The 16,043-nt window shown below is 46.6% G+C and overlaps 1 pseudogene; it reads right to left on the bottom strand.

The window, feature by feature from the left end:
- Positions 1–1,004: 1,004 nt before the first annotated feature.
- LOC142433683 (testis-expressed protein 13A pseudogene) lies at positions 1,005–3,109 on the bottom strand (annotated as a pseudogene).
- Positions 3,110–16,043: the final 12,934 nt, after the last annotated feature.

Raw genomic sequence — 16,043 nt, 5'->3', positions numbered from 1 at the left:
ATTTGGCTGTAATGTGGGTGCCCAGAACTCTCTCCTCCATCACCATCAACCACACCCCTTCAAGTTAGCTTACAGACCAGGGGGGTCTAGGTAAAGGTCATTTTCTTACTGCACAATTACAGGAGGTGGACAATTAGGCAGCCACTCTCACTGGGATCACAGGATCAACTCTTCTCAATGTGTCTTTGCTCAATAGGGCCTCGGCCTGGCAGCCTCTAAAACACTTTTGCCTCTGTAAAGCACGTGGGATTTTTGCCTTCCCTGTCAGGGCCAAGCACTAGCATTCATGGTTCTGGCCTGGCCCCAGCACCACGTGAGTGACCCACTGCTTCGTTGTCCAACATGTTTGGCTCAATCTGTGTCAAGTCAATTTCCAGTCATCTAAGTCCTACATGTGTGTGGAGAACTAGTAACATAGCCACGTAGGTCCACTGAAATTTCTAAGGTGGTGGGTCAGAGCAGGGAGACGCGCGCGCGCGCGCACACACACAGTCATCTAAAGAGAGAACTTCTAACATGGCCATGTAGGTCCACTGAAAACTAAGCTGGTGGGACACACACACACCCCAAACCAAACCCAAAACTAAGCTTCCTGCCATTAAGTCAACTCTGACTCATGGCGACCTAAGACAGAGAAGCACTATTCCTATAGGTTCCCAGTGGCAAACTTGTCAGGAGTATAAAAGCCTCATCTTTCTCCTGTGGGGTGGCTGGCAGTTTTGAACTGCTGACTTTGCTGTTAGCAGCCAAATATGTAACCTAAGATGCTATCAGGGCTAAATAGAACACAAAAAAAGCTGTCAAAACATGTCTTATCTTCCCCTGTCCTCCCACCACCCCGCCCCATTCCACCTCCCTCCTATTCCCCTTACTCCAAATTCCTCCTTCCCTCTGGAAATCTGATTTCCCCTTACAGTATATTTCCGTTCAGACTCTCATTTTACCACTCAAGACTTTATTTGCCATTTAGTTTCCTTTCCATTCACCATTCCCCGGGGGTACAGTTACATCCCCCACCCACAGTGGAAGCAGGAATTTCGGCGGGAGAAGTTCAGGGCCCCACACCAGGGACAGTTCCAACCCCCTGGCCTACGTATTCCTGGAGGCTCAGGGAGCTGGGCCCCCATCCTGTACCTCGGGGGCTCTGGAGTACTTGCTCCCTGAGCTCTTACTTTAGACCCCAAACTAGTGTTAGAGGCCTCCCTGTAGGGCACTCCCTGGTATGCCCCCATTGGAGGTGGTGCTCTAGGTGGTAGAGATGGTGAGGTTGACCATGGAGGTGTACCCGAGAATGACGCTAAGGAGCAGGAGTATGCATATGATAATAAGGCAGGGCGCTGAACAGGAAGGGGCACTGGTGAAGGTGTGGGGCTGGGATTTAGGGCCCCAGAGAAATACACTGTAGATGTTTCTACTGAACTAAATGCACCCTCTCTCTGCTTTAGAGAAGTGAACTTTTTCTCTTCCATAGCTCCTAAAACTTGCAGGACACTTCCTCCCGTCTCTGCTACTGCCCCAGGGGTAGGGGCCCCATCTTGAATTCCCATGCTGCTGGTGGTGGTGGTGGTGGCGGTGGCCGCCGCCGCAGAGGCAGAAGCCCCCTGTTTCTTGCCACAAGCTCCTTCGCTGACAGCCCCAGCGCTGGTGGGCATGCATGGCCATGCTGCATCTGCCTTCCTTCCTTCCAGGCCTTTTCTTCTTGGCCTTGCCTGAGCAGCATTGGCTAGCTCCCGGGCCTTTCGGAGCTCCTACAAAGGGATGAAAGAGTTGAGATCCTTTCTAGGAGTAAAGGGCATTGCTGGAGGGAGGAGTTGGTGAATGGGGGTGGGGTCTGTGGAGGGGGAGGAGCCTGTGGGAAGATGGGGCTGTAGAGGGGGAGGAGCCTGTGGGAAGATGGGGCTGTGGAGGGGGAGGAGCCTGTGGGAAGATGGGGCTGTGGAGGGGGAGGGGCCCGTGAGAAGATGGGGCTGTGGAGGGGGAGGAGCCTGTGGGAAGATGGGGCTGTGGAGGGGGAGGAGCCTGTGGGAAGATGGGGCTGTGGAGGGGGAGGGGCCCGTGAGAAGATGGGGCTGTGGAGGGGGAGGGGCCTGTGGGAAGATGGGGCTGTGGAGGGGGAGGAGCCTGTGGGAAGATGGGGCTGTGGAGGGGGAGGGGCCCGTGAGAAGATGGGGCTGTGGAGGGGGAGGGGCCTGTGGGAAGATGGGGCCGTGGAGGGGGAGGGGCCTGTGGGGGGATGGGGTTGTGGAGGAGGGGCCTTTGGAGAGGGAAGGGACTGTGGGGGGATGGGGCTGCGGTGGGGGATGGGGCTGTGGGGGAGGGGCGTGTGGAGGGGGAGGGAGTGGAAGGACCCCAACTGGGAATGGCTCTTACAGCTATGAGAAGCTTCCACTTCATCTGGTCACGCTCTTTCTGCACCTCCGTCAGGGAGGTCTGGAGCAACTTAATCTGGAAGGACGCCACCTTGCGCTCCAACTCCAGCTGCCCAGTGAGCTCTTGCACTTCCGCCGCGAGGGCCTGCGCCGCCGACTTCTGCAGCTTGGCGAAGTCGTGCAGCCATTGCACTCGGTGCCCGCGGGCGTGGCTCTGCCTGCAGACGAAGCGAATGCCCAGGGCCAGGCTGGCCCAGGCACACGCCTCCTTGGCCTCGCTAGACAACCTGTTGTCTTCCAAGATGGTCTTGAGTTTGCCTTCTATCTCTTCCCAGGGCAGAGACAAATTCTCAAAGTAGAATTCGGGGCCTTTAACGTGCCTCGTCATCTTATGGTTGATAAAGACCAGGACTTCCGCATGGTGGAACCCACCACAATTATCTTGGGGATTCATGCTCTCAGGGCTTTCGCAGCGGTTTTCTTTGAGCTGCGGAGAAGGAACAGCCAATTCTGATTTGTGGCCCCATCCCCAGCCCAGGCACGTACCCTTGACGGGCTTATTCTGCCTTAGGGAAGCTCCCCGGCCTCTTCACTCCAATTTGGGTCTAGAGAGGTCCATACTGACCACAACTACACCCGCTGCAAGTCACACTGGCCGCCAGCCACACCGGCCACAGCCACACCTGGTCTGCCACCGCCGCCCTGCCGCCAGCCATATCTGCCCCACCGGCCACCGCCATACCCGCCCCACCGCCGCCACCCCACCGCCAGCCCCACCTGCCCCATGCCAGCCCCATCCACCCCGCCGCTGTCGTCCTACCCCAGCCACACCTGCCCCACCACCAGTCACATCGTGTGCCAGGCACACCAACCGCCAACCATACCCAACGAGAGAGCGCCTTTCTCCTTCCAAAGCCTCCAGCAGAAAGGAGGAGCCAACGCGAACCCCCCAGAATTCTAGCCTCGGACTGTTCCAACTGCTAGGGATGGTAGGGGGTGGGGGCTGGGGGGATTGCATGGGGCAGGCCCCCTCCCTCACCATGGGGTACAAGGGAAGTGGTTGCATCAGGAATTTGAGGGAAAATCATTGGGGGGGGGGTCAAGAAAGACTTGGAATCAAGTAGATGAAATGCTTGTGAGCAAGTTAAAGTTTGCCAACCCCTCTAATGGTTTATTCTATGCTGAGGGGAGGCACTCCAGGAGGCGGAAGGTTCCAGAACACGAAAAGGGCGCCAACTGCCTAACGGTCGGCGAGGCGGGAACTCTTGTACAAAGAGCGTGGGGGCAGACAGCAGCCTTATCCCTTCATTGGCTTGGGACTGAACACTGTTACTTTAAATGAACAAAAACCCTAGCCTTTTTGTCAGATCTGCCTCCATATCCCTGCACCATCCTGCTTTCTCCACCACCACCCCACCCCCAGTATTTTGTTCCATGTTAATAAGGGATATTTGCCTGGATCTGTGTTTAATGGTTTTTTGAGAGCAATAGGATTAAATCCAGCAGACCCTCATGTTGAGTGCTGCCTTTGCCTGTTAACTGTGACTTTGTGCTATAACTGAATCTATCAACCTGTGCTCAGGACTAAACGAGAAAGTACATGAGAAATTACAGAAGACAAATATTTCTTTAATTAGGATTAGTTTTATGATTCTAGAAAAAGGAGTGAGCAGATATATATGCCAGACTGTTAACATTGATTGCATCTGGTAGGAGGGGAGGTTGGGAGAAAATTAAAAAACACTTTTTAAAAAAGATCTATTTGTTTGACTAGTGATCCAAATCAATTTATACATTTGGTTGTTTATGTTTCTTATCTTTTAATCCATAATATCTCTTCCACCTCTTTTCTTTTTTAAATTAAATACTTTTATTTGGGGATCTTATATCTCTTATCACACAATCCATGCAATCACCATTGTGTCATACACATTTGTACATATGCTACCATCATCATTTTCAAAGCATTTTATTTCTGCTTGATATCAGCTCCTCATTTCCCCCTCCCTTCCTCCCTCATGAACCCTTGATAAGTTATATATTATTATTTTCATATCTTACACAGTCCTCTGTCGCCCTTCACCCAGTTTTCTGTTATTCATTCCCCTGGGAAGGGGTTATAGATCGATCTTTGTGATCGATTCCTCCTTTCTCCCTCCACCATCCCCTTATCCTCCTGGTATCTCTATTCTCATTGTTGGCCCTGAGAGGGTTATCTCTCCTGAATTCCATGTGGTGTGGGTTCTTATCTGGAGCAGTGTGCATGTTCTGGTCTAATCTGATTGTGAGGTAGATTTGAGGTCATGATAGTGGGGAGAAGGAAGTATTAAGGAACTAGAGGAAAGTTGTGTGCTTCATCAGTGCTATACTACACCATGACTGGCTCATCTCTTCCTTGAGACTCCTCTGTAAGGGGATGTCCAATTGTTTGTGTGTGTGTGTGTGTGTTGTGCAGAGCTTTATAACAAGAAATGGCTCACATGGTTGGAGAAATCGCTAAGTCCCATCCAGTTCAAGCCAGGCTTCTCCTGACTCGAGGGAAGTTGGTGAACAGAAAACAGGCTGGTGGATGCAGAGGTCAGAAGTAGATTGAATAAATCCGTTGTCTGGAGCCTGCTGAGGGCGCCTATCGGCAGGTGGCTCAATAGGAGATCAAGGAACACTGTGCGAGATCCAGCTCCAGCAGAGGACCAAGAGAATTCACCCTGCTTGTTCTCTTATACCAAAAGGCTCTTGATACCAACGGGGGTGTTATCAGGCTGAGACACATTGACAACTTGAGTTCCGCCCATACCCTTACCTAGTGTCTAGTTGGCATCATCCTTAGCCAGCATAGATCACTCCTTGTCAACATAACACCTGTACATTACTCATTAACCATCACAATCGCCAGAGACAATAAATTACATCGTAGTTGCTCCCGATGTGCTACAACTGACATGCACACAACCATGAATGCACTAGCCCATTTTCATCTGAGAGGCTCCCTTGGGAACAGGGGTCTCTAGACCTGAGAAGGTGGCAGGGATAGGAAACCGATCTGCTGGGATTCAGTGTCGGTCCCTGCTGCTGGCAGTCCGGGCACTCAGCAGCAGCAATAGTTAAGGCGGCCTTGGTGAGCGGACGTCCACGTTGCCAAGCCCTCCGTAATCACAACCTGCCACCGTGTCCACTTTGTTCAGGCACCTACCGTGCAAGGGACTAGTTTCCGTGAAACGCATCGTCCCATCCACTTGACTGTTAAAATCCCCGTCTGCAGAGATGACCATTCGCTTTCTTTGGCCCGTTCAAAGAGATCTATCCACATACTTCCTCTCCACACCTCGTCACCAAATTCCCCTCCCATCATGCTCCTTCCAAGTCCCTGACCATCCAGTGAAACCATGGGCCAGAGCCCAGGAATCAGGGCAGTCACACATGTGGCCAGTCTGCCTCCCAGGGAAACCCAACTCAGTACGCTGCTGGAAGCTCTGCCCATTGGGAGCATCTGCCTTCGCCATGGTTCCTCAGGCGGCCCCATAAAGGGGCTGCAGTGCTGCTGATGGGCACTTCCAAGTGGTACTTGCATGGAGTGCAGAGCATCAGTACACCACGTACCAGGAACTCCTCCCTTGCCGTCATGGAGGCCACAGGTGCAGGCTGGGAGAAGGAAGGTAGTGTAACCGGAGTGGAGTGGGGACTGTAGGCATTTGGGCCACTTCTTCATTCGGCCTGCCTGTACCTTCAGGTCCTGCTCTAGTCCGAGCTCACACATATCACGGCTTCCACTGAGAGGGGAAATGCTACTGTGGATCAAGTAAGATGAGCCACAGAGGTAGATAATACCCAGTCGTCACGATGGGCACGGTGACTTGGTGGGCCCTGTAAGGTGTTTGGTCTCCACTAAGGCCAGACGCTGGTTTTCAAAGGTGGAGGAGTGGTCTTCAGGATGGTAGCGTTCTGCTCCAAATCCCCAGTCTGCACTGTGACTCGCCAGGAGGGGCCAGACCTCTGCCCCTGGATCTCAAGCAACACTGAAATAGCTGGATCCTGAGGCCCTCATGGCAGAGGGGCTTCTACAGCCGCCTCGACCTGCTGAAGAGTCTTCACTCCAAGCCAGCAGCTGTTGGCTCGTTTGCTATGCAGGCTGGAGGAGCACTCTGCCGAGTCTCTCCCTTATACCACAGGTTTACGGAACCAAGGAGGTGTCATCAGGCTGCGCAGACATTGATAGGTTGGGCTGTATGACTGCCCCTACCCAGGAGACTAGTTGGCCTAAGCCCTAGCCATCACGGCCACTTCACCAACTGAATACATTCCTGCTTGCCACGGTTGGGCCAGGCACTCCCAGCATCTCCTGCCTGCCTGTCCCAGAGTGAGGGTGGGTGGGGCTCAGGTGAAAGGATCTGGAGTCTGATAAGATCCGAAACTGCAGGGACCCTTCCCACCTCTCCCTCTTCCACCATTCTTTTTCCTCTGGACCCAGGACACTCGGTGCTTGGTCTGTGGAGTAGGAGTCGGTCTTGGACCACACAACTCGGCCTGCTTTCTGACCAAGGTACCATACTTGCCTCTTGGGCTGCTTCTGGCCACTGGGGCTCTCTAGCTCCGCCAGAGTGCGTAGGGCCTCCAGCAGTGGGCGCAGATCTCCCACTGCTTCGGTGGCCCTCCGTCGCTGTTCTTCTTAGCGCTTCTTCTCAGCCTGCTTGACAGCCTCAATTTTGTGCAGCCAATTCTCCCGTCTCAGCTTCATTCTTTCCTTCTTGTTCAAAGGCGCCTTCTTCTCTTCATCTATCTTGGTGAGCACTGAGGTTCCGTGTAGTCGAGTCCAGCTGCTGTACCAAGGTACTGAGGTTTATGTTGGTACCAGCAAAGAGCTTGGTGCCGAAGGCTGCCAAATCCTTTCCCGCGGCCCCGACGCGCCGAGGTCTCGGCTGACGGCTGCACCAGGAGCCCAGGCGTTGGGCCGGGGACGGCCTCCGCGGTGAACCTCACGGCTGCCGAGTGCACAGGAGACCGGAGCTGCCGGACCTTCCCCATGGCCGCCGAGGAGGCCGGCGAGGAAGCCTCAATTGTTTACAGATGGGCTTTGGGTCTCCACTCCACATGCCCCCACGTTCACATTGGGTATGATTTTGTTCTGAGTCTTAGATGCCCTATACCTGATCCCACCTACACCTCATGATCACACAGGCTGGTGTGCTCCTTTCGTGTGGGCTTGGTAGCTTCTGAGCTAGATGGCCACCTGTTTATCTTCAGACCTTTAAGACCCCAGATGCTATATCTTTTGATAGCCGGGTACCATCAGCTTTCTTCACCATATTTGCGTATGCACCCATTTTGTCTTCAGTGATCATGTCAGGAAGGTGAGCATCACAGAATGCAGGGTTATTAGAATAAAGTGTTCTTGTGTTGAGGGAGTACTTGAGTCAAGGCCCAATGTCTATCTGCCGCCTTAATTCTTAACATATAGATATAAGTGCACAGATTTGTTCCCCTCTCGTTATATATAAATATATTTACATGTGTACATGCCTATATTTAGCCCTCTACAAATGTCCTTTGCATCCTGATTCTTTCACTATTACCTTTTACTTTTGGGAGGAAATTTTTAATGTTTAAATTCACATCTTTCTTTGATTTAATTTATTACAGTGGACATTATTACGCATGCGTAAAATATCTGGAAAGATAGATCCCAACCTTTTGTACGTATGGAGTTCTTGTGGCATAGTGATTACAAGTTGGACTGCCATCCACAGGGTCATCAGTTTGAAAGCAATAGCTGCGTCGTGTGTAAAAGATGTGGCATTCTATACCAGTAAACAGTTACAACCTCGGAAAATCACAGGAGCAGTTCTAACCTGTCCTGTAGGATCATCATGACTCAGAATTGACACAATGGTAGTTAATTTGGTTTGGTTTGGTTTGGTTTGGTTTGGTTTGGTTTGGTTTGGTGAGGGAAATGTAGGTTTAAAGGCAAGAATGGCAAAACTTAGTTTTAAATACTTTGGATAAGTTGTCAGGAAAGACTGATCCTTAGAGAAGGACATGTTTAAATGATGGTAGAATAAAGGGGCAGGGAAGGAGGGGAAGCCTCTCTAGGAGATGGATTGACACCATGGCGCCACTATGGGCTCAGGCATAGGAATAGTTGCAAGGATAACACAGGACATGCAGTGTTTTGTTCTGTTGTGCATAGGGTTGCTATGGGTTGGAACTGACTTTATGGCACCTAACCACAACAACTTAATTTTTACATTTTTCTCTATTGTTAAAATAATAAGCTTGTATTAGTTTTTTTTAAATAAAAAGGATTTTTTTTTCTGATAAAGGAGCCCTGGTGGCATAATGGAACTACAAAGTCCATAGTTCAAAACTACCAGCTGATGTATGGGAGAAAGATGGGGCTTTCTACTCCTGTAAAGAGGTACAAACTTGAAAATTCGCTATGAGTTGGCACCCACTCAATGGCAGAGAGTTTGGTTTTGAGATTTTTTTTCTTTTGATAACATCTGATCTTTGAAACTATGACTTCTTTATCCTATTTTAATTACTTGTATGTTTCAGAGGAGTCCTGGTGGTACAGTGAGTTAAGCAATGGGTTGCTAACTGCAAGGATCGCAGTTCACACATTTTTGCCCTATAATCTTACCCTTGACCCATCTTTGGGAGAAAGACGAGGCTTTCTACTCCCATAAAGGGTTACCATCTTGGTAACCCACAGGGGCAGTTCTACCCTGTCTTATAGGGTGCTGTGAGTCAGAATTGACTCAATGGCAGTGAGTTTGGATCCCCCCCTATCTTGAGAGATAACCCTGTTAACAGCTTGATCCTTTTAGTCTTTAAAGATAGCACTTTCCTCCTGGCCGTTCCACAGTCTTCTTGTATGGTTTGTTCTTCTTCCTTGGCTACCATTTTCTTCATTGACCTATTTCAATTTCCAGTTCCCTATCATGACAGTGGAGGCTGGTGGTGTAGTAGTTACATGTAGGGCTGTGATCTTCATGGTTGCCAGTTTGAAGCCTCTCATAGCTATACAGGACAAAGTTGACAGTCTCAGAAACCCACAGGGGGCGCAATGAGTTGCAATTGATTCAATGGCAGTGAGTTTCATGACAGTACTCAAGCATTTCTTACTCTTGTATTTTTTTAAATAAAATAACTTTTAATTTCGAATTAGGTACATGTTTACATTTCAGCTCATAATTTTTGTATTCGACAATGTAAACAATTTAAATCTCCCAATTGTTCCCCCCCCAGCCCCCATTTTTCTCTCCTCCCTCTTGTAGCATTTTATGTTGGCCTTCATCCTAGTTAATGCCTGTCTACCCTCTAGCTTATTGCTTCCCTTTCCGTCCCTGCTCCTCTCACTCCTGGTCACAATCAGTCTATTTCTTTTGGTACATAAACCTTTGGGTTTTTTTAAAAATCATTTTAATAGGGGTTCACACAACTCTTATCACAATCCATACATACATCAATTGTGTAAAGCACATTTGCACATTCATTGCCCTCATCATTCTCAAATCATTTGTTCTCCACCTAAGCCCCTGGCATCAGCTCCTCATTTTTCCCCTTCCTCCTGACTCCCCACTCCCTTATGAACCCTTGATCATTTATAAATTATTAGTTTGTCATATCTTGCCCTGTCAGACATCTCACTTCACCTACTTTTCTGTTGTCTGTCCCCCCAGGGAGGAGGTCACATGCAGATCCTTGTAATTGGTTCCCCTTTCCATCCTACCCTCCCTCAACCCTCCCAGTATCACCACTTGCACCACTGGTCCTGAAGGGATCATCTGCCCTGGATTCCCTGTGTTTCCAGTTCCTATCTGTATCAGTGTACATCCTTTGGTCTAGCCAGATTTGTAAGGTAGAATTGAGATCATGATAGTGGGAGGGGGAAGGAAGCATTTAGGAACTAGAGGAAAGTTGTATGTTTCATTGTTGCTACACCGCTCCCTGACTGGCCCATCTCCTCCCTAAGACCCTGCTGTAAGGGGATGTCCAGGGGCCTATAAATGGGCTTTGGGTCTCCACTCCAAACTCCCCCACTCCTTCACTAAGATATGATTTTTTGTTCTGACGATGCCTGATACCTGATCCCTTCAACACCTTGTGATCTCAAAGGCTGGTGTGCTTCTTCCATGTGGGCTTTGTTGCTTCTGAGCTAGATGGCCGCTTGTCTACCTTCAAGCCTTTAAGACCCCAAACACTATCTTTTGATAGCTGGGCACCATCAGCTTTCTTCGCCACTTTTGCTTATGCACCCATTTGTCTTCAGCGATTGTATCAGAGAGGTGAGCACACAGTGACATAACTTTTTTGTTCTTTGATACCCGATAACTGATCCCTTCGGCACCTCATGATCACACAGGCTGGTGTGCTTCTTCCATGTGGGCTTTGTTGCTTCTGAGCTAGATGGCCGCTTGTTTACCTTCAAGTCTTTAAGACCCCAGACGCTATATCTTTTGACACCTGGGCACCATCAGCTTTCTTCACCACATTTGCTTATTCACCCGCTGTGTCTTCAGTGGTTGTGTCGGGAAGGTGAACTTCATCAAATGCCGGTACATAAACCTATATCTTGATTTTTTTCCATTATAATAGTGGTCTCATATACTTTTGTGATTGATTGACTGCAGTCATCATAATGCTCACCAAATCCATCTTTTACAGTTTCATAATTTTTCTTTGGGGCTGCATAGTGTCCCATTATGTGTAGGTACCAACGTTTCTTGATCCGTTCTGCCACTGATGGGCATTTGGGTTGTTTCCATCTTCATGCTATTGTGAATAGTGCTGTGTTGAATATGGATGTGCATAAATCTGTTCTAGTTAATAGCTGTTACACCTTTAAGGCAGTGGTTCTCAATCTGTGGGCTTCACAGGGGTTTCCCAAGTCATAATAGTAGAAAAATTACAGTTATAAAGTAGCAACAAAAATAATTTTGTGGTTGGGGGTGCACCACAACATGAAGAACTATTAAAGGGTCACGGCATTAGGAAGGTTGAGAACCACTGAAGTAGAGGGATTGCTGGGCCATATAGTATTACTATTCCCAGTTGTTTGTGTAACTGCTTTTCGACTTTTCACCATGATTATACCATTTTACTATCCCACCAAAGGGGTGTGAAGGTTCCAATCTCATTGCATCCTAGCATTTTAATTAATATTATTTTATCTTTGCTGTCAATGTAGATGTTAGCTGGTATCTCATCATGGTTTTGATTTTCAGCTCTTGGATGACTGGTGATCACCAACATTTATTCATGTTTATTGGCTACTTGGATGTCTTCTTTGGTGAACTGTCATTTACGTCCTCTGCCCAATTTTCATTGGGTTATTTGGCTCTGTCTTGTTGCGACAATGCAGGGGTTTTTTGTAGATTTTTGAGATTAGTCTCTTGTCGGATATATTATTGCCAAAAAAGTTTTCCCAGTCTGTGAATCTCCTTTTACACTTTTGGTCAAATATTTTGATGCATAAGGGAGCCTGATGTATTTGTGTTATAATCTTTATTTCTTCAGGTTATGCATTTGCCTGCTAATTGCAAGGTCAGCAGTTCAAGACCACCAGCCACTCCATGGAAAAAGACAGAAGATTTACAGTCTTGGAAACCCCCAGGGGTAGTTCCCCTGACCTTATGGGGTCACTGCGAGTTGGCATCAACTTGACGGCAGTGTGCTTGTTTTGTTTGGGTTTATTGCTGTACAGAAATGTCTTTCTTTTTCCTATGTTTAAAATGAACTCTTTGTCACTGAAGACACCAAGGTCACTTCAGATTTACTTCCCTCCTCCCCTTTTTTCTGACACTCAGACCAATATTTAAGTACAAGGGATAAGAAACCTGGAAAACATTTTTTTTCATTTGTTTGTTTTCCAAGAAGCATGCTGTATATAGTTAAACAGCTCATCTCAACAAAAGAAATCGATAACAATATCCTGTTAAACCCTCCTTAAATGAGGTTATTCTATTCTTCCCCTCTCACTGTTCCACCCCGGCCCCCAAATTAGCATCAATGTCTTTTCTTTTGATGTAAAGAACATGTACATTTTTCTTTGTTTTTCCTTATAACAATGGTGTTATTAAATATTTATCTTTGTAAAAATGACTAAATCTGCTAAGCATAATGTTTTCTAGTTTTGTACATGTCTTGCAGTATTTAACAGATATTTTTAATTGATGCATAATGTTCTATTATATGAATGTAGCAGAATTTATCTATTTCCCCATAATCATAGGTTTATTTGTTTCTATGTTTTTGATATTATGGAGATTGCTGCAATAAATATAGGTGTGTATATGTCTATTTGTGTTATAATCTTTATTTCTTCAGGGTATGTGTCCAGTTGAGAGATTGTTGGATCACAAGGTATATATATGTATTTAGATTTGTTTAAATATGTGCCATACTGATTTCTATATAGGTTCTATAGTTCAAAAGCCCCACTAGCAATGTAAAAAGCATTCCAATCTCTCCACATCCTTTCCAGCATTTATTAATTTCTGTTTCGTTAAATTTTCCTAAAAGTATTGGTGTGAGATGGTATCTCATTGTTGCAATTTCTGTTTCTCTTATTGATACTGAACATTTCTTCATGTAGTTAATGACTGGCTGAATGTTGTCTTTGGTAAATTATTCATGTTGTGCGTCCATTTTTTGATTGGGTTATTTGTACTTTTCTTGTTAAAATGTTGTAGTTTTCTATAGATTTTGCAGATTAACCCTTTATCTGATGTATTATAACTACACCCTGTCCCCCATCTGTGGGTTCTCTTTTAACTCTTGATGTGCATAATGTCAAATTTTTGAGGGTCTCTGTTCTTTATTTTGTCTCCCAGAATGTGGATATTTTTTTCTTATGTTCGGTAGTGTATTTATGCTTCCTTTGTATTATGGTACTTAAGTTTATCTCTAATGTTTTGTTGATGATCTTTGTGATTATGTGGTTTATATTTAGGTCTTTCATTTATCTTGTGTTCATTTATATACATGGTATATTCTTTTGCAGGTCAAGATACAGGTTTTTCTAGCACCATTTATTGAAAAGACTGTCTCTTCTCCACTTAATGTGTTTTAATCCTTCACCAAAGATTGTCATAGGTAATTGGTTATATTTCTGGGTTCTCAATTGTAACCCTTTGTTCTTCTATCCTTCATGCTACCAGTACTAGGCTGCTTTGATTTTCATGGCAATATAGTAGCTTCCAAGGTCTGCTTTGTTTTATTTTTTAATAGTGTTTTATTTATCCTGGGTTTCTTTCCTTTCCATATTAAATTGGTGATTAGTTTTTCCATTTCTTTGAAGAATTCTGGTAGGATTCGGATCAGAATTGCATTGAATTGTTTAAATATTTTTAGTAATGTTGACTTTTTCACAATGTTTAAGCTTCCTTTACAGGAGCATGGTAGCTTGTTCCATTTGTGTCAGTTTCTTTTGGTTTCTTTTAGGACTGTTTTGTAGTTATCTTTGTACAAGTCTTTTGTTTCTCTGGTAAAATTTTTTTTTATTTTTTTATTTTTATTTTTTTTTCTTTCTTTTTTTTTTTTTTAAATTTTTTAAACAATTTATTGGGGCTGATACAATTCTTTACACAGTTCATACATATACATACATCAATTGTATAAAGCACATCTATACAGTCTTTGCCCTAATCATTTTTTTTTCTCTTTTCTTCTTTTACATTTTATTAGGGACTCCAACAACTCTTACCACAATCCATACATATACGTACATCAATTGTATAAAGCACATCCATACATTCCCTGCCCCAATCATTCTCAAGGCATTTGCTCTCCACTTAAGCCCCTTGCATCAGGTCCTCTTTTTTTCCCCTTCCTCCCCATTCCCCCCTCCCTCATATGCCCTTGGTAATTCATACCTCGTTATTTTGTCATATATTGCCCTATTCGGGGTCTCCCTTCCCCCCTTCACTGCTGTCCCTCTCCCAGGGAAGAGGTCACATGTGGATCCTTGTAATCAGTTCCCCCTTTCCAACCCACTCACCCTCCACTCTCCCAGCATCGCCTCTCACACCCTTGGTCCTGAAGGTATCATCCACCCTGGATTCCCTGTACCTCCAACCCTCATATGTACCAGTGTACAGCCTCTGTCCTATCCAGCCCTGCAAGGTAGAATTCGGATCATGGTAGTTGGGGGGAGGAAGCATCCAGGATCTGGGGGAAAGCTGTGTTCTTCATCAATATTACCTCATACCCTAGTTAACCCATCTCCTCTCCTAAGCCCCTCTATGAGGGGATCTCCATTGGCCGACACTTGGGCCTTGGGTCTCCACTCTGCACTTCCCCCTTCATTTAATATAATATATATACACATACATATATACATATACACATATATACACATACATACACACACATATCTTTTTTTTTTTTTTTTTTTGCATGATGCCTTATATCTGGTCCCTTGGGCACCTCGTGATCGCACTGGCCGGTGTGCTTTTTCCATGTGGGCTTATTTGTTTCTGAGCGAGATGGCCGCTTGTTCACCTTCAAGCCTTTAAGACCCCAGACACTATCTCTTTTGATAGCCGGGCACCATCAGCTTTCTTCACCACATTTGCTTGTGCACCCATTTGTCTTCAGCGATCCTATCATGGAGGTGTGCAGTCAATGATATGATTTTTTGTTCTTTGATGCCTGGTAACTGATCCCTTTGGGACCACTCGATCACACAGGCTGGTGTGTTCTTCCATGTGGACTTTGTTGCTTCTGAGCTAGATGGCCGCTTGTTTATCTTCAAGCCTTTAAGACCCCTGTCACTATCTCTTTTGATAGCCGGGCACCATCAGCTTTCTTCACCACATTTACTTGTTCACACACTTTGGCTCCAGCCGTTGTGTCGGGAGAGTGAGCATCATAGAGTTCCAATTTAATAAAAGAAGGTATTCATGCATAGAGGGAGTGTTTGAGTAGAGGCCCAAGGTCCTTCCGCCACCTTAATACTTGACCTATAAATATCGACACAAAGATCTATTTCCCCAACCTCCTATATATATATGCATGTACATGTCTTTGTCTAGACCTCCATGAATGCCCTTTGACTCCTAGCTCTTTCCTCCATCTCCCTTGACCTTCCTCCTGCCTTACTACCATGCTTCATCGCCCCCTGGGCTAGAGTATACCTCTTCTCTAAGCAACCTTACCCTTGATCATTTCCCATCAGGCCTGCCACTCCCCCTTCTCTACCCTTTGGGGTCCCATGTTTTTCCCTTGTCCCTGGGTTTGTTAACACCACTTCCTTACCCCCCCTACCCCCCACCCCAAGTCCCCCCGGAACTGTCGGTCCCGTTGTTTTTCATCCAGATAGTTCATCCAGCCTGTCCTATTCAGACAGACCTGTGGGGTCACTAACATGCACGAAAACTAGACAGAGGAACACAAAGCGACAGTATACAACCAGACAACAATACAACCAAAACAAACCACTGAAAAAGAACAGAACCAAAACAGTTCACAAGAGAAAAGCTTGTAGTTAGTTCAGGGATCTTTGCTGGCCCTTAGGAGCGTTTTCCAGTCCAGTCTGTTGGGGCACCACGCCCTGGCCCCAAAGTCCGCTTTCAGCATTCCCTGGCGACCTTGCCACTCCATTCCCTTGCTGTTCCGCTGCACTCCCCCAGTGCATTGCCTCGGTGTGGTGGGATCAGGTCAGGTGCAATTCCCACA

Source organism: Tenrec ecaudatus, chromosome X (genome assembly GCF_050624435.1).
Source record: "Tenrec ecaudatus isolate mTenEca1 chromosome X, mTenEca1.hap1, whole genome shotgun sequence".
Classification (NCBI taxonomy): domain Eukaryota; kingdom Metazoa; phylum Chordata; class Mammalia; order Afrosoricida; family Tenrecidae; genus Tenrec; species Tenrec ecaudatus.
Note: the sequence above shows the minus strand (reverse complement) of the source record. Positions and strands in the feature narration are given on the sequence as shown.